Source organism: Nicotiana tabacum, chromosome 8, assembly GCF_000715075.1.
Source record: "Nicotiana tabacum cultivar K326 chromosome 8, ASM71507v2, whole genome shotgun sequence".
Lineage (NCBI taxonomy): Eukaryota > Viridiplantae > Streptophyta > Magnoliopsida > Solanales > Solanaceae > Nicotiana > Nicotiana tabacum.
In genome coordinates, this window is record NC_134087.1 from 182,142,984 (window position 1) to 182,162,524 (window position 19,541).

Below are 19,541 nucleotides of genomic sequence, written 5' to 3' on the forward strand. Positions count from 1 at the left end.
TTACCCCTAGGAGACACACTTCCTAGTTTGGATCATTTAAGTTTATCCCTAGGAGACACTTCCTGGTTTGAGTAGTTTGAGTTCATCTCTAGGAGGCACACTTCCTAATTTGGGTCATTTAGGGGTTTTTGTGGTCAAGATTCATCAGAAGGTCAAACAATTCCTTGTTAGCCCGAAGCAGCTAATCAGAACGAAGCATGACAGTGGCAGAAAAGGACACCTTCAGCAATAATGCAATAAACTAACCACCACATTTTTAAACTAATGCCATAAAAGTATGGTTCAGAGTCAAGGAATTTGTTCTTTCTACAGGGATCTTCCAGGAAGAGAGCATGACTCAGGTAAGTTCATTTTCAGTTTTCAGGACCCTCTTGGATAATGAGATTTGGGTTTTAGGTTTTCAGGACCCTCCTGGATAATGAGATTAGTTTTAAGTTCCCAGGACCCTCCTGGATAATGAGATTTGATTTAAGTTTTCAGGACCCTCCTGGAAAATGGGATTCAACTAACACTCACAAATGTTTCCGGTACAAACTGGGGCAGAAAATTTTCTTTGTTTTATCTATTTTATTGTGGTTGCAGGCACCCACATGAAGAACATGGTCAACTTTCAATTTCAAGTTCAAGAGGAAGCAAGAGAATCCCGCCTGAAGAACAGAGTCAACTTTCAGTTTACAATTTCATGTCAGAGAGGCATCAGGAGCCCGCTTGAAGAACAGGGTCAACTTTCAATTTTCAAGTTCAAGAAGCATCCGGAGCCCGCATTAAGAACAAGGTCAACTTTCAGTCTTCAAGTTCAAGTCAGAGGCATCAGGATCCTGCCTGAAGAACATGGTCAACATTCAGTTTTCAAGTTCAAGTCGGAGAGGCCTCATGAGCCCGCCTGAAGAACAGGGTCAACATTCAAATTTCAAGTCAAAGGCAGTAGGAGAATCCCGCCTGAAGAACATGATCAACATTCAGTTTTCAAGATTCAAGTCAAAGATTACACGAGTCCACCTGAAGAAGAGGGCCAACTTTTTGTTTTCAGGATTCAAGCCAAAGACAGCAGGATCCCGCCTGAAGAATTGAGGCAATTTTTAGTTCAAATAAGAAGTAGCACGAGCCACCTGAAAGACAAGTTTTCAAGATTCAAGTCAAAGACAGCAGGATCCCGCCTGGAGAATAGGGGAAATTTTTAATTCAAATCAAAAGTAGCATGAGTCGTCTGAGGAACAATGTTTTCAAGATCAAGTCTTCTCCAAGTTCAAGTTCATTTCAAGTGCAAGCAATAGGATGTCCGACTGAAGAATAGGGTCAACTTCCAATTTTCTTCAAATTCAAGTCAGCAGGATGCCCACCTGAAGAATAGGGTGAATTTTTAGTTTCATGTTGAAGGAGCAAGTGGAGATTCAAAGAAGATTCGAGACAAGAAATATTTAGGATTTTGTATTTTTCTATTATTTTTGTTGTAAATTTTTCTTTTATTTTTGATGTAATGGCAGGAACCGCGGACCGAAACCTCGACGACACCTCAATCGGCTCTCCACCTCGGTACTTCATCTCTTTTCCTACTTTTGAACTACATGTGGCCTGATTCCTTTTCAAGGATATGTAGGCAGCTTAGATACCGGGGCTCGGTCGCATTCCTTCCTCTCTTTTAGTTTTTTGTCTCTCTAAATAAGGGTCGGGTCAAAAACCTGTCTCGTGATTCTTTGTTTGAAAACTCTTCGTGTTTCCAAGCAAAGAGGGGCATCTGTAGACATGTAATTTTTGACCCTCCCCGAGATTTTACACTTTTTAGCGTTTAAATATTTAGTTTAGGTCAAATATTGCTATTTTAACTAGGTTTGACTCTTTTACTTTATTTTATCACAAAAACAAAAATTACAAAAAAATAGTTTTATTAATGTTTTGTAGTCATACTATTTTAATAGGATTTTTAATTTTATATAATCTTGAAAAATACCAAAATAGTTTTACAATATAATATTATTTATTTTAATTAATTAGAATTAGTTTTATATTTTATATTATAAATTTTATATCATTTTTAGAAGAAAGAGTATGAAATTTGAGGCTAGTTTTATTTGGTCTTAATTCAAAAGGTCCAAGAGATGACCCAATTTTAAGGCCCAATACCTTAATCCCATAAAATAAAAACCTAGAAGACCCTTCAACTATTTTTGATCATCTACACACCCAACCCTAAGACCTTCATCTTCTTCAACCTAACACACCTTAGGATCCCTCATCTCCTCCATGCAAAAATAGACGTCACTCTCAACCAGACCACCGGTCCTCCACTATAACTCTGGCGACCACGCACGCACACAGCAACCCCCTCCAGCCGCCCATACCCCTCCATCTTCAACCCAAAAATGGCAAAACCCTAAGAGAAATCAGTGGCCGTCACTTCTCAAACTCGCCGGCACCCCCACACAAGAATTTTTCATCACCCCTCCACCGAAACTCGCCAGAAGTCCAACACCCATTGGTGCTCCCTTTTTCCCTTCACTACAACCTTCCGAAAATACCCACACACATATTCACTCAAGAACAATAGCAAGAAATAAACATGTAGTTGCCCAAAAAAGGGACGGTTTCTCTTCTTCAATTTGCTCTTGGTTTAAGTTCCAGAAATCAGAAAAGTATAAAAAATAGTTATGTTTTTTTTTTTGATTTTTGAATTATAATTCCTGATTGCAAAAAATGGAGATCGTTTGAGGTTCGGCATTGGAATGTGAGTTCGATTCTGTCCGCCGCATAAGTTCGGGGTTCCGATTTGTTCGCGGCTTCTTCCTCTTAGTTGATGTCACATCAAAATTACATTGATGGATCATTCTATATTTGATTCCTAGAAAAGTTAATCAAAGGCTTTGTGCACTCAGGTCCATTTCCCTCTTTATTTGACTGTTTTGCTTCATAGAGTGCTTCCATTAATCTGTCGTTTCTCTATTTTGTGGAATGTTTGGATTAATGTTTTATTGCTTGTCATCTTAACATTTCTTTGCCATCCTATTATATATATATATATATATATATATATATATATATTATTAGCTCATACAAAGTTTTGTTGGTTTAATGACTTGAAGAATCTTTAAAATACTTAAGGCTTCACTATTAATATTTATACTTAAGGCTTCACTATAAGTAATATTTTGCTGTCAATTGGCGCTAAAGTATAAAATATTAGTTCAGTCACATATATAATGGAAACAATTGAATAGGAATTAATTGTGTCTGCTTCGTAAGTTCCATAGATTACTTTGTGGAATTTAGAGTTAACTTTAGAGCTAATATGTTTGAGCTTCAGTGGTGTCATATTTCTCTTTAATTGTAATTAGTCAGAGTTAAAGTTTTTTCAAATCACTTGATTGCATTGAGTCTGATTCTTTGTCTGTGAATTTTTACATTGAATACAATAGTGAGTCGAGGTTCGACATTGGAATCATTGGTTCCTTAAGAAAATTGTTAAAGTTGGGATGTGGGATACATATTTTAACTGAAACTAAGGAGAAATTGAGATTTAAATGTTTCACCACTTTAGTTTATTGTTATACTTTGTATTAGAACCCGTTAGGAGTATATTAGGCCATCATCATTTGGGTAGACAAATCGTTAGCGCGTTCGTGTTTTAGTTTCTTTTGAGGTTAGAGGTCACCCCCTTTAGTTAAATTTATTCGGGGAATGCCCCATAGATTTTGTATATATTTTTATCTGGGGTATGTCGCGCCCCTTTTTTTTCCGCGGAGAAAGTCCGAGTTTCGATATTCATGGGGGTAATAACTCATTTACTTTTGGGAATTGGGTATTTGAAGAGTCGCCACCTAACGGATTATGGTGCGTTAGGGCACCTAGAGCGATTAACTCTTAGACTAGTTTGCATTACCAGAGATTATGGTAAGGGCTCGAAATAACCTTGAGGGGAAGGTGTTAGGCACCCCTCTCGGTCCACAATGGTGGATCCGGCCGAACTTATATTCATGAATTAGTCCATTAACAAATAAATAGTTGAATCAAATAATTTGCAAGTAAAACACGTTGGACGTTGTATAACTCAAATAATAAGACAAAGGTTTTGAACAAGTTGTATATAAAACAAATTTTTAAACAGAAGGGATTTGGGAAAGGAGGGTTGGTTAGCCTACAGGATCATCCCACACAATGTCTGGTAAACACTCCTCAATGATGAGCTACACGTGACATTAGCGCATAGTCATCATATCTACCCTTCCCACCCCGTGGTCATAGCCTAAAGCGTGCTAGTAAACTTAACGATGCCTATGCATGCACTACCCGTCCCTTCCTTGTGGCCCTAGAGGTATTTTAGGACCTCTAAATCTGTGCAGTTCTAGACGACTCTTAAGGTACTTAGGAGAAAATTCTAAGGCGACAGGCAAGAATAAATAGGACCTTAGCACATAAGGCAGAAGAGAAGCAATTAGTGGCTCAAGTTCACCTCCACAGATAATGCATGTAAGCATTATGACTCAAACACAAATAAGGGCAATATTGTTAAACAGTATCCTAAGACATGATGTCTAGGCGAATATCAGAACACATGAGATATGCACTTTTTGTTTTATTAACCCAGAAGTGATGGCCCTATCCGTTTGCCTACTGATTTTAAGCTTGTTAAAATCAGAATAACATCAAGTAGCGAAAACAGTTTCAGAGTTGCAGAATTTAAACTTACCTTATAGGCTTGCCTAAATGCTGGATAGTGGCATCCTAAGATCATGATACTACGTTTGATAGAGTAAAATAATGGGCAGATTTTAAAAGAAACTCTTGAGTTCCTATAGGCATGCTGTCTAGTGATAGATTAGGGCAGTTTTTGAAAGAATTCATTTCAGGGAAAACAAACCACTGATTAGACCAGTTTCGAAGTAAACTAATCGTGAACTGGATTCACTTATTTAAACCAAACTGATTTTAGATCTATAGGCAGAATTTTTAACGTTGTTTGCTATAGGAATGACATCTAATTGTTTAAGAGCTGATGTTAGAAACTTGTAGGCATGATAACAAATGAAAACACATGTAAACACTCGTTATAACAAAAGTTGAACTAGACCATATCCTATAGGCATGGTATCTACTTGTGAAGTTGATTTTAAGAACTATAAATATAATTTCTATTATTGGAACCACTTGAAACTTATAGGCATAATTTCTAACATGGTAAGGCAAACATAGCAAATATAACATCCTAAGGCATAGTTTCTACTCATGTTACCCCACAAATATGTAACTATCCACCCTTTTTCACTAGTCATCCCAATATCCGTTTATAAATTATTACAAACCAGATGAATGAATTACATAAATAGATAGAAAGAAAAGAAGAAGTTACACTATAGGGAGCCTAAAGCAGGCCCAAGTGATTTCCCAAGACCTCCAATAACCTCAAATGCCAATTTCATAGACAATATCATTGTCTAGGTGCGTCAGAGTTCCCTAAGGATCTCAAGGATCCCGGGTAGTGCTCACACCTAGACTTTGTAACCAAATAAGTAAGTGCAATGTAGAAGGGCCAGCCTCAGTGTACCAGAGTTCAGAGGGTTCTCAAAAAGATCCCAAGGCAGTACACACACTGGAGGGGTCAGAATCTGGTGACTTAGGAGTAGAGTAGGAGTGCTTGACACAGTTTGAAAGGTTTTAGTAGGAAAACAGTGTTAAAAAGAGATTGACTTGAAATAGTTTTGTAAGAAAACACATAGGGAGTTACTAAATAAGACATTTTAAAAAGGTAAGCTGACTAACAATCAGTCAAACCAAATACAGAACTAGAGAGAGGTTCATCAGCACTTCAATACATGGAGTCAAATAGGTGCATACATCCACTTAGGGGTAATGGGGATTTGGGGTAAGAATAGGGCACAAAGTAAGCACAAATGCACATAGGTATAGAATCAGAGGAGCCTTAAAAGGGGTCAAGACTTTTAAAGTATAGCATGAACTATAGAGTTAATACAGAATCAATAGGCTTAGGATAGCCAATTACTTCATACAAGAAAGTGCATGCCAGGGATCAGAGAAACATAGTCACATTGGCTCATACTAGAAGGGGGATCCTAAGGGGTATATATCATGCAACAAAGAAGATAGTGAAGTATACATGTTAATTGCAGGTTGAACAACAAAACCATAGATAGAAGCATAATAGAAACATGACAAATTAAAGTAATAGGAGAAGCATATTGTTTTGGGACTTGAATTAAAATTGGAACATACCATTAAGGAGATAATAAGCACAAAGTGAAAGAGAAATCAGTAGTTAGCCTTGGCTTGCAGCCGACTGACTTTAGACAGTAGTAAGTAACACAAAAGAGAGCAAAAAACTTTTAGTATGAAAGAGAGTTTTTGAACCAATGTCTTCGTGTTTGTGTCAATGAGAAAGTAAGTATATATAGTAGTTCGGAACTAGGTAAAATAAGGCAAGAATCACAATAGTATAGTAATTATGGAACCAAGTACTAATTAGAATCAAATCAATGCAAGTACTCCTTTAATTAAGGGATAATCAACCAACGGTAATGGGCAGAAAATGTTTAAGGAAAGAAATCAAGTAAAACATTATGTACAAAATAGACAATTAGGGGTAAATACATAAGGGTTAAATTAAGGAAATAGTTAGTGAAGAATCCGTTAAATACTCGGTTAACCAAATAAGGTAAGAAAATAAAATAAGGTTGCAGAATATGAAAATAATCGAGAATCATCATATAGTAAATCAGTGAATCAAAGACTCGAAATTACTGATTTAAGGAGAATAACAGAGGTTCCCATGAATAAGCAAATAAACCAAATTCAAACAGGAAGAATCAAAGGTCCAAAGGAAAGTTTTCAAATCAAGCCAAGAGACAGGAAACTCAGAATCAATCAAAGAGAGAGTCATGAGTCAATGTTTTAGCATATAAATAAAGTAAGATAAGAATAACCAGACATAGCAAGCAAAGAGGCAAATCTTGAACAGTCAAGATGAACACAAGCACATAGAGCTAATGTAAGTTAGGCTAAGAAACTCAGTAGAAACATATTCGAGGCAAGATAGTCACAGAAACTCAAACAAGGACCGGTTAGCTGCAAAATCAAACGAAGAAATCTAGAAAATTAGGGCTTTCAACATAGACGAGTTAAAGGGGTTGTAAAATCATAGAATCAGTCAAATACATGCAAGAAATGGAAGTTTAAACACAAAGAATCGGTTAAATTTTTTTTAAAAGAAGTTCCGAAACCCTAATTTTTTTGAAGAAGGTGAAAAACACTTGAAATCAATGATTCTTGCAAAAGAGTTCCAAGGATAGTGTAAAACATTAAAGAAATAAACTCAAATCATCTTAGATCTATACAGATCTAAAGGATATAGGAAGAAACTAGGGTTTCAGAAGAAACCCATAGAGAGATGAAAGAACCTGTCTAGAATCCCAAGGATCGTAACAAATACATCATGATTTTGCTCGAAATCATACTAGAGTAACCAAGAACAGACAAGTGACAAACCCTAGATGCAATTCGGCATGGCCCTGGGCCCTTGAAGACCTTAGAGAAGGCAGACATGGCATGAGAGAAGCCATTGGAGGCTTAGGAGACGATGAGAGGTCACCGGAGATGACCAGAGATGAGAGGTCGGCGGTTGAAGGGCTAAGGTTTGGTTGAGAGTTACTGAGAGAAGATAGGAACTTAGGGCGGCGTATTTGGAAAAACTATTAGGGTTGGGGGGTCGTTTGGAATAAAAAAAGGCAAGAACGAACGAGGGCCGTTGATCTTTTAGATCAATGGCCACGATTTGATAGGTTTTGGGTCGGGTAGGGGTAATGTGATGACCCGACCGGTCGTCTTAAGAATTAACACCCCGATCCCCTATTAACTGCTTTTCCCAAGTTTATTTTTGCTATTTTGATTTGCCGGGATGTTCGGCTTTGAGTTTCGGGGACTTTTGGAACGCTTAGTCCCTAAATGAGAGCTTAAGTGTTGGAAAGTTGACCGTAGTCAGAACAGTGTGAAGACGGCCTTGGAATGGAAATCCGATGGTTTCGTTAGCTCCGTTAGGTGATTTCGGGCTTAGGGGTGTGTTCGGATTGTGTTTTGGAGGTCCGTAGCTAAATTAGGCTTGAAATGCCAAAAGTCGAATTTTTGAAGTTCCGGTCCGATAGTGAGATTTTGATCCGAGGGTGAAAATGGAATTTTGGAAGTTGTAGTAGTTCCGTAGTGTTGAATGTGACGTGTGTGCAAAATTTCAGGTCATTCGGACGAGGTTTGATAGACTTTTTGATCGAAAGCGTATTTTGAGAATTTTGGAGTTCTTAGGCTTAAATCCATGGTTAATTTGATATTTCGATGTTGTTTTAGGTGTTTTAAGGATTTGTACAAGTTAGGATATTGGGTTGTGACTTGTTGGTGCCTTTGGTTGAGGTCCCGGAGGCCTCGGGATGATTTCGGATGGTTGATGGAAAGATATGAAATTTAAGTTACAGCTTTAGCTGCTGGTTCTGTCATAACTGCCCCTGCGGTTTGGGTTCCGCAGGTGCGGCGCCACGGAAGCGGCTTAGTGGCCGCAGAAGCGGAAATTGGGAACTTCTTCAGGAACCGTAGAAGCGGTGGTAGTTCCGCAGAAGCGGTACCGCATCTGCGGATTGGGAATCGTAGATGCGGAAATTGGCCATTTAATGAGAAGTCGCAGATACGACCTTAGCTCCGCAAAAGCGGGACTGCAGATGCGGTCCCAGGGCCGCAAATGCGGAAATCGCTGGGCAGAACATATACATTCTTGCCTTTGCAAAATTTAGCCATTTTTTTTCATCTTTTCAAAATGGAAAGAAGCTTGGGGAGCACTTTTCAAGAGGGATTTTCAGAGGAGATCATTGGGGTAAGGTCTTTGGTCCCTAAACTCGTTATTGGAGTAATTTTTATCAATTTAAGCATGAAAAATTAAGGAAAATCAGTGGTAATTGGGGGGATTAGGGCTTGTATAATTGGAGACCTTTGAGTGATGATTTGAGAGACAAATTGAGGTCCAATTTTGGTACTCTTGATATGATTGAACTAGTGAGAGTGCGAGGTTTCTGAAAATATAAATTTTACTGATTCTGAGACGTGGGACCGAGGGGCGTTTTGGTCGTTTTACATAATTTCGCGTATTAGCTTAGAATTTAATTGTAGAATCAGTTACTTGAAGTGTTATTTACATTATGCAATTAAATTGAATAGATTCAGGCCATTTGGAGTCGAGTACTCGTGGCAAAACCGTGGTTTCGGGTTGATTTTGAGCCGGTTCGAGGTAAGTGGCTTGTCTAACCTTGTGTGGGAGACCTTCCCCTTAGGATATGATATATTTGATTATTGAAATGCCTTGTACGTAAGGTGGCGAGCGCATACTTGAGCTAATTATTGAAAATCCGATTTTTCCTTAAGTATTTCAATTGAGTTCTTTTTTCCTGTTTTATTCTACTTGTGAATTTAGCCTGTTGCTAGTTTAGGAAAGCATGTTTAGTTGACTTAATTGCCTATTTGCTTAAACTGTTTTAATTGCATTACGTGAAGCATATTAGGCTAGAATTAACTGTTTACTTGGTACGAAATTTAGCTTAATTGGGTATTCTTGTGTTGTTGTTGTGTGTTTTTACTTTGGGACTATGAGACGACATCCCGGGAGATCCCCTGTACGTATTTATGATCTGAACTGAGGTGCGGGATACCAAGAGATCCCTGGCACGTATATTGAGGATACCAAGAGATCCTCGGGATACCAAGAGATCCCTAGCATATATTGAGGATACCAAGAGATCCTCGGGATACCGAGAGATCCCTAACATATATTGAGGATACCAAGAGATTCTCGGGATACCGAGAGATCCCTAACATATATTGAGGATACCAAGAAATCCTCGGGATACCAAGAGATCCCTAGCATATATTAAGGAAACCAAGAGATCCTCGGGATACCAGGAGATCCCCGATTATCATCCTTGTTATGAGTGGTACTTCCTTGTGGTTTGCCTTCATCTCTATTTCCGTTATTGTATTCTTATTATCCTGTGTAGATTCTTACTGTAGATTCTCAATTGTACTGCTTATCTTATCCTGTCATCTTTATACTTATTTAATCTCAGTAGGGCCCTGACATTCCTCGTCACTACCCAACCGAGGTTAGGCTTGGCACTTACTGAGTACCGTTGTGGTGTACTCATATCTCTTTTGCGCATGTTTTTCATGTGCAGATCTAGGTACCGATACTCAGGCCTATCATCCTTGAGGAGGCGACTGCTCTAGAGACTTCGAGGTATATCTGCCGCATCTGTAGACCGAGAAGTCCCTTTCTATTCTTGCTTTTAGTATTTAGCCCTTCTGTATTTTTCTGTTCTAATTAGACATTCCGGAGTTAGATCTATGTAGTATTGATCTTAGCTTGTGATTTGTGGGTTTCTGGGTCTTGGATTTATGTATTAGTATTGAGAGTTAAACATGGTGCAAGCCGAGAGGCACATTTAAACACTGTTACTACTTTATTTCTATTAAAAATTGTTTTTTCTTCCGCAAATTAGGCTTACCTAGTCGTAGAGACTAGGTGCCGTCACGATGGTTCACGGAGGGCAAACCAGGGTCTTGACATGTAATTAGGGCCTGGCTTGGGTTATTAATCTGAAATTGGTTTGGGGTTGGGTTAAAATTGAGGCTAAAATTGAAATGCAATCTGGCTAGATTTTAAATAGCCAATTTATCCTCATATAATTTATAATAAATAACAGATAATTCCTAGAAAATAATTTCATATACTAAAATGATTTAAAATATATATATTTAACATTTAAAATATAGAAGACCAATTTTATGCATATAAAACATAATTGTACATTAATAAGGCTAATATTGAAATTATATGCATATTAGCTTTAAAAATGCACAAATACAATTATAAAAATGCATTAAAAATATTTCAACGATATTTTGGCATAAATATAGAATTTATATGACTAAATGACCACAATAATAATTTGAGCGGTAATTATCGGGGATTTTATGAGTAAAAGGGGAGGAAATAAATCAATTTAAAATCTTTAAAATTATAAAAACCTTGTGCGTGCTTATATATATATATATATATATATATATATATATATATATATATATATATATATACTATTTTGAAAGTATTTATGCATATTAAAAATATATAGGGAAAAATTGGGTATCAACAAAGTTATGCCCCATAGTATCATGTATTTGGAGGCCATGACGAACTTTGTGGAAAAGTATAGTATATATTAGTATTTAGGATTTTACTTTAATTTTCTTATTTTTATTTTCTTTCGTTTAGGTGAGGATGACCTCGAGCCTCTTGTGTGTTTATTTTCCTTTGTCAGTTTTTTTACCTCAATTTGAATATTTTAAAAGCCAACTAGATCAAGTACGCAACAGTGACTTTCACGGGACTTGGGGAGTACCTAACACCTTCTTTCCGAGTCAAATGAACCCCCTTACCTGAATCTCTAGTGCAGACTTAGTTTTGGAGTCTAAGGTGTGTCAAAAGGAAAAATTATTTCTAAAAACGGTGACCTGACACACCGAAACCAATGTCAGGTGACTACTCTGAGTTAATCCTTTTGAACACAAATTTTTGTCACTTTTCATAATTGAAACCCTTTTGAGCTTCAAAAAATCACTTTGTTTATTTAAAAGGGGTAATGAGGTGAAAAAAGGGGTGTGACAGCTCCGACGACTCTGCTGGAGAGTTGCAGGTTCGAGCTGGTACTTGATCTTGTTGGCTTTTAGGATATTCGGTTGAAGTGTTTGTTTTCTTTATTTGCTTTGTTTGTCTTATTTCCCTGTTTTTTTGTTGTTTGTTTATCGCTTTTCCTTATGTGTTACTGCTTTATAAATTGTCATCATTTGCATAACCATGAGTATTCTTTCTACAACAAGTCTCCCGGAGTATGTTTGAGCGTACACAGCCTTTTGTGAGTCACCTGTATTTTTAGGGGGGTGTCGTGGGAGCGTGGAGTGGGCTGACAGCTAGAGCAACCGCCATCGACCACGTGTCGCCCCGAATTGCCTTGTCTAGTGAACCCCAAACTTAGGTCAACCTTTAGGTCATGCTTATTTGCGTCATATCATTTAAACCTAGCAGAGCTCGATCCCAAGCACCGTGTCCCGTTGTAGGAAGCCTATCCAAATTATGTCAAAATGAGCACGTGGTCCAAAAAGACATTTAATCATCCCTCTGTGCCGCATGTTGCAATCTTTAAGGGTAAAAGAGTTATTTGACGGACCAATGATAGTTGAGGGCAAATAAAAAAGAAAAGAAAGTGAAATATAAGATTAAGCAAGTAGGGTCCAATTACATTTTTCTTTCACAACTTTTTTTAAAAAAAAAATTGAAAATGAAAAATCGATTTTTTTTTGCAATTTCTCATCATTTTCCAAAAAAAAATCAAAAAAATCAAAAAAAGAAAATCCAAAAGAGTTTTACATTTTTCATCATTTTTCAAAAAGACAAAAAATATAGTTTTTCCAAATTAGTTGCATTTTTTAAAACTTTCTCCCTTATCCAATCTTCCTAAATTACGCGAACCTGATTCTCGTATTTCGGGGAGGGATATGTAGGCAACCCACACAGGGTCCGGTCTTCCTAGTCAGTCTTAGGTTCTTGGCTTCGGGGGTCGTAGCAAAATCTTGCATGTTTAGCCAAATTTGGCCACATCGGCCTTTTTTTTTGCAAAATAGCGCTATTTTCTCAAAGTAGTTTGTTATCCTATGTCTTAGAACCCTAGGTCCACAACAAGGTGTCCTCTCAGTTTTAAGGTCCATTCCTGTTGAATTTGTATGTCTAGCCACTTTTGGCCACATTGGGCATTCTTGCAAAATGGGGTCATTTTCGCAAAAGTGGATCAATGACCCATGATATTAGAATCTTGAGTCCACTACTAGGTGGCATATTACTTTAAGGCCCGTCCATGTTGAATTTTCACCTCTAGCCGCGTTTGGCCACATCGACCATTTTTGCAAAATGGGTCACTTTTGCAAAGTAATTTCTAGGGCCATGATTATTGGGAGTTTAAAGCCATATAGGCCTTTTGAGATTTTTTTTCATATCTGAGTGGTCACCCTTGTTGGGTTTGCACTTCTAGCCATCCTTGGCCACATAGGTCATTGTGCAAAATATAGCCTTAATCATGTCTTGCATGTGTCCAATAGAAGGTGTCGTGGCGTCGCATAGTGTCTCGAGTCGCTAACTCTATTTGATATTATTTTTCTCATTCAGGTATGGATACATGTATTAGGGCTCGAGCATGACAAACACCCCAAGACAACTGCATTAGGAGTTGCTTAAGGAGCCTTTTTATGTTCTGAGTCTGTTTTTATGTTGGTCTTTAACCTTGTAGTCTTGTCCAGTAGCATTGCGTCTTTTGGGTGATGTCAGAGTCTATCATAGTCTAGTTGACTTTGTTGAGTCTTTTGTTATCGTACTTACTATTTTGTATTTGAAAAACCAAAAAAAAAATATAAATGAAAAATCCAAAAGATTTTTGTTTTTAGTTTATTTTTTTATTACTTTTCCAGAACTACGCTTGATCTGATTCATGAGGGACATGATACTTAGGCAACCTACATAGGGTTCGATCGAATCATTTAATTTTAATAAGAAGAAAATGTGGGATGTGAGAAGTGAGAGGAAAGAAAAGAGTGATAATTAGAAAGAAAACAAGAGGAAAGAAAATGAAAAACTAAGGGGTGCTAGAAAGGAAAATAAAGAAGGAAACGGGGCAAGAAGAGTGAAATTGGGATGATGTCATATGACCTTCGTACCCACGATGTCAATTTCGAACCGAGAACTGTGACTAGGTGCATTGCACATAATGTGAGATTATCTTATGTTAAATGCCCTAACGCTAATGTGATGACTTCATTTTGTTCCTCTTTGTTATCTTCATTATAGCAGAAGGGTGGTTGATTTGTGGTTCTTAAACTGGTAACTCTTTCCTACAATATAAAGTTGAAAGGCAATGACAGACGACAACATAGTTGAGTTAGTCGATATTGATACCCGAAAGCAGTTGGTTGAATATGACATTGGGTTGGTTGAAGAGGTAAGGATGTTAAGACAACATATAGTGGACATGTATCAAGCTTGGATGGCTGGGAAGGCACCACCCCCGCCACCACCTAACATCCTAGATGCTACCCTTACCCAAGCTCCAGATATAGTGTCAGATCATCCACCATACTCTCTAGAGTTTCCCGCTTATCATAGCTTTCCCAACCTCCCTAGTGGCTCCATCATTTTTCATCCAACTACCTTTCCCAAAAATATCCCTCCTGTCATATCCACTACCTCCACGATCACAACTTCTCAACAACCTCTCCTCAGGTCCAATAGTGAATACCAATTCAAATCTCATGATACCCAAAACTATCCCTAAGAGTTGGCCCACCATGTCCCATACTCATATAATCATAGCCCTCAGAATGAGCCTCATGTTGAAAATTAAAAGTCCACAAGGAGAGAAGAGCGAGATGAGATATCCAGGAAGCTGAAAGGCATAAAACAATCCTTAAAGAACATGAAAGGGATAAGAAATCAGATTAACATGTCTTACAATGACATGTGTATGTTTCCCGATATTTATCTGCCCACAGGGTTAAAAATGCCAAAGTTTAACTTATATGATGGGCGTGGAGATCTAGTAGCCCATCTGAGGGGTTATTGCAGTGAAATGAGATGTGTTGGCGGGAAAGATGAGTTGTTGATGGCGTATTTCAGTGAAAGCTTGAGTGGGGCAGCCTTGGAATGGTATACTCGTCAAGATGTCAGCAAGTGGTATGCATGGGATGACATGGCTCAAGATTTTGTTCAACACTTTCAGTACAATATGGACATTATCCCAGACCGCTCCTCCCTATCTAAGATGGAAAAGAAACGGGGGAGATGGTAGAAGGAGGAATCAAGTCAGGCAAAATCATGAGTTATTCTGCATTGAAAGATGCTACAGAAGACATTCAGAACATCTCAGTAAATTTGGGGTAAAAGAAAGAGAAATAGAAAAGATGTTGTTGAGCCCCGGCAATGACAAGATCCAGTAGGCGTTCGTGCTCAACGATTTTAGCCTCAGCATTGACCCCATGAATATCCGCGTACTCCAGATAATCCTCCCCAATGCTACTTCTCTCCACAAAATACTCAAAGTCATACTCCACTTTCCCAATACTGTACCAACAATTCACCGCCATATGCTCCACATCTACAAGACCCACAATGACCTCTACCACCTCAACAAATGTCTTTCCCACCTCCTCAAGCATATCAGCCACCTACTCGCAAGAGGTTCCAATCAAGGCCGGAGTACAAATTTAAAGTCAGCAACAAAGAGAAAAGTCTTTCACTCCTATTGGAGAATCATATGCCAGTTTGTTCCAAAGATTGAGGCAATTGGACATGTTGAAGCCGATTCAGATAAAAATGTTGAACCCCCTTTGAAAGAATTTTGATTATTCTCAAAGGTGCACATATTGCTCTAATGCCCCGGGGCACAGTATAGAAAAGTGTTGGCATCTGAAAAGAGTAGTCCAGAAGGTTATTGATGTAGGTGACATTACCGTGCAAAATCTAGATGTAGCGGATACTAGCCAAAAGCCATTGCATGTTAATAATGAGACGCATATGGTAGGCATGATTTGTGTTGAAAAAGAATATGGGAACTCTTCTGAGCTCCTTGAGGGCAACTTTCCGCAATGCTTTCAGCGCTATCAGTCTCGGTTCCAGAAGTTGATCTTAAGAATAAGCCGGCAAAAGGGACCCAAAAGCTATTTGCTGGGGCCAATATGATTGAAGTTGGTAATGGTCTAGGTAATATTAATGTGGAACTCAGAGCCTAAGATGTAGAGTTTGGTAATCGGAAAGACGTTCCTTTCTTGGCTAGCCAGGGGAGTCTTGGTGGTTTATTTTGTTGTCATTTCTATTGTCCGGGTTATTTCAGGGTTGTAATCCGGATATTGTCTTGTGACTCAAACGCTTCTATCCTTTTATTTTGCCTAGTTTGTTTAGTCGTAGTAATTTGTTAGTGTTATCTAGTTTTGTTCCAGGGTTGTAACCCAAGTTTTTCTTGCTTCTTTTGTTGTTTACACTTTTTCACCATCAGTTTAACGCAATCTCCTGTTTTTTGTTATTTCTTGCATGTTTTGTTTAGTTCTCGTTTTCTTTTATAGTTCTTTTCATGGTGACTCTAGTGACATGACTTGCACGCAGAATTCTCAGCCTGGTATTAAAAGTTAGTCTAATCATGAAACAATGGAATAAGGTTTGAAGATGACAGGGATATTTCAGGGAAATAAGTAAATATTTGGACATTTTGAGATCACTTAAAGCCTGAGTTGTGCGAAACTAGGGAAGATAGTTTGAGAAGTTAATAGGACAACAAGAATTTGTTACAAGGGAGCGTGTCCCAGACAATTTGAAGCAAGCAACTTTGAGTTCAAGTGCATCTCAAGTTACAAGGCAAAGCCAAGAGAGTTTGGAGGGTATCCATTATGAAGAAGAAATCACCCAACGAGAGTGTTGTACTTGACAAGGCACTAAAGTAAAGGCATATCAGTGATATCAATGTCGAAGCTGCAAATGAAATATTGTGCATGATCTTCAATTTTCATCCTCAAGTTGTAAGTGTTGTACTTGGCATTTTCAGAGATTGGGAGGGCTTCTTTCAGCTACCCAAATATTTTATATCTTTTGGTACCCTTTTGAGCATGTGTTGATTTCTTTGACCTCCCCTCTTTTGGAATCAAGTTAGAGTCAAAAAAAAAGTTCATGTCCCCATAGGTTTGTTTTAGAAAGTTCATCCCAAAAAAAAATTCAAAAGAAAAAAACAAAGAAAAAAAAGAAAAAAAGAGAAGAGAAAAAAAAAAGAAACAGAAAGAAAGATGAAAAATAGTTAGGTCAGGTGTGAACTACGTTCGACCTGATTCTTGTCACCACAAGATACGTACGCAGCCTTACGGTTTGGGCGCACCAAATAAAATATTTCATAATCCCATGAAGCCAAGAGTAGGGGCAGTTTTTCTTAAAATCATTTTCTTAAAAGAGAGAGAGAGAGAGAGAGAGAGAGAGAGAGAGAGAGAGAGAGAGAGAGAGAGAGAGAACAGAGAATCAAATTCTCTTGTTTTAGAAATTGGGCAAAGCTTTAAAATGGATACCAAAAGTTGTAAATGAATTAACCCCGTTATCTTAGTTATTTTGAGCCTTTATGATATCCTTTCTTTCTAACCCTATCCAAAAACCACATTACAGTCCAGAAAAAGACCTCCCAAATAATCTTTGAGAGTAGTGAGTTAGCCATGCCAGGAGCATATGATATTTTTACCATGGTTAATGCTTTGTCATCTACAGAATCAGAGGAAATAAGAAAATAAAAATAAAATGAGAGACTCTTATTGGTGAAAACCTTCACATGCACCATAAGGCGACAGTGGGTTGAGAGAAAAAACAAAATGAGAGAGGCTTGATGGTGAAGATACTTCGGGCACTACAAGTCGAATAAGGACCATGAATCAGATAGGATAATCAAAGTATTGAAGCCCAGTTTCACATCTTAGAGATACAACAAGAGTTGAACATTAGACTTGCTTGACAGATTAAGCCACTTAATCCAAAATACATGTCATGGTCATTATAGTTGGTGTCCGCATCTGAGAAGTTTCTACTTGGTAATTCTCTTGTTAGATGTCATCTATTTCCATTGTCCCCTTTCTCTATTCCTCTTACTTAGTTCAAGTCCTCTTTTTGGGTCTGTTTGGTCAGAACAAGTAAGAAATGACTTCAAAATTTGCTACCAGCTTTCCAATTGCACAAAGCTAGCACATCTAAACGGCATAAGTCAGGAAAGAGCAATATACGTGCTAAGTGGGCGATAATTAACATGCTTTGGGATTCATGTGAAATTCAAAGGTTCAAGTAAATGTCAACTCATGAGCAAAATGCAACAGATAGAGGGTATTGAGCTTGAATGGATCGGAGTGGTTTTGTGTGATAAGGGTTGACAGAAAAGTGGTTAGTCAATAACAAGCAAGGTCTTCCAAGTTGAAATCAAAGTTATCATGGAAAGTGAAGGAGCAATCGCCCTCAAAGTCAAGGCCACAAACCAACCACCATGTTTAAACTCACAAGTTTTCTTTTTTTTTTCAACAGGGACGAAGATTATGTCCAAATCAAAGCTTGGAAGCTTGAATTTTTGAAGTGCCGTGCCCAAATTTTGTCAACAGAAAGGCTATTTGAGAAGGTTTTTACTTGCTAGGCATTCCCCTAGTTGAGAAGGTTTTTACCTCCCATATATTTCCCAAGTTGAGATGACCATTACCTTCTAGGCATTTTCCCTAGTTGAGAAGGACCGTACCTCCTAAGCATTCTCTCAAGTCAGAAGAGTTTTTAGTTTTCCTTAAGTTTAGGGGTCCTGCCTGCAAAATAGGGTTGGTTTTAGTTTTCTTAAATTATTAATCTTTAGTTTTACTTATGTTTAGGGGTCCGGCCTGCAGAATAGGGTTGGTTTTAGTTTCCTTAAATTATTAATCTTTAGCATTCTTTAAGTTCGGGGGTCCCGCCTGGAGAATAAGGTCAGATTTAGCTGTCTTAAGTTGTTAATCTCAAAATTCAGGAGTCCCGCCTAGAAAATAGGGTCAGTTTTTATTTTCCTCAAGTTACTAATCTCTAGTTTTCCTAAAGTTCAGGTGCCCTGCCTGGAGAATAGGTGTCACGACCCTAAAACCGACCCGGTCGTGATGGCTCCTATCGTGAAACTAGGTCAGCCGACACAACTCTCAAATTAACCATTAATCAACAAGAATCATCTTTAGGCCTTTAATTAAACAAATATTTCATAATATAAGTCTAAATGAACCGTATGGAAATAATATACAAGCCCGACATCGGGGTGTCACAAATCACAAGCACCTACTAAGGTCTGAATACAACAAAAAGTCTGAAAATGTTCTAAATACAGTCTAATGAAAACAAGAGGGAGAAAAGCAATGCTGCAAATGTCGGGCAGCTACCTTGCTAAACTCCGATGACTTTGCTTCTGAGCAATTAACACCCGCTACCGGGTTCAGAAATACCTGAATCTGCACACAAGGTGTAGGGAGTAATGTGAATACTCAAACTCAGTAAGTAATAAAGGTAAATGAAAGTTGAGCAGTAAGAAAACACGCAAACCACGTCAAAATGCTACAACAAAGGCAAGATAGCTCCAACACAGAACAAAAATCATTTACTTCGTAAATCGTGCTCAATTCCGGTAAAAAAAACCTTTTAAAACAAATTTTTAATAGTTTCAAACGAGTGATAAAACAGTATCATAAATCAGTGAGTAAACATGATAAAAACGTAAACAGCCCCTCGGGCAAAACATGTATCATAAATCGCCCTTCGGGCATAATATCAAAGGAACCAGCCCCTCGGGCTACCTCACAATCACTGGTAATCAGTCCCTCGAGCATAACATAAATTAAGAACCGCCCCTCGGGCAATAATATGAAACACCATCAGCCCCTCGGGCTATATCACATAT

General features: G+C 38.0%; 1 long non-coding RNA gene across 1 annotated transcript; it reads left to right on the forward strand.

Moving 5' to 3' along the window:
• Positions 1-1,442, forward strand: LOC142162885 (uncharacterized). Its single transcript, XR_012694374.1, has 2 exons — positions 1-341; positions 583-1,442. It is a non-coding gene; the product is annotated as an uncharacterized LOC142162885 (long non-coding RNA).
• The last annotated feature ends 18,099 nt before the right edge of the window (positions 1,443-19,541 follow it).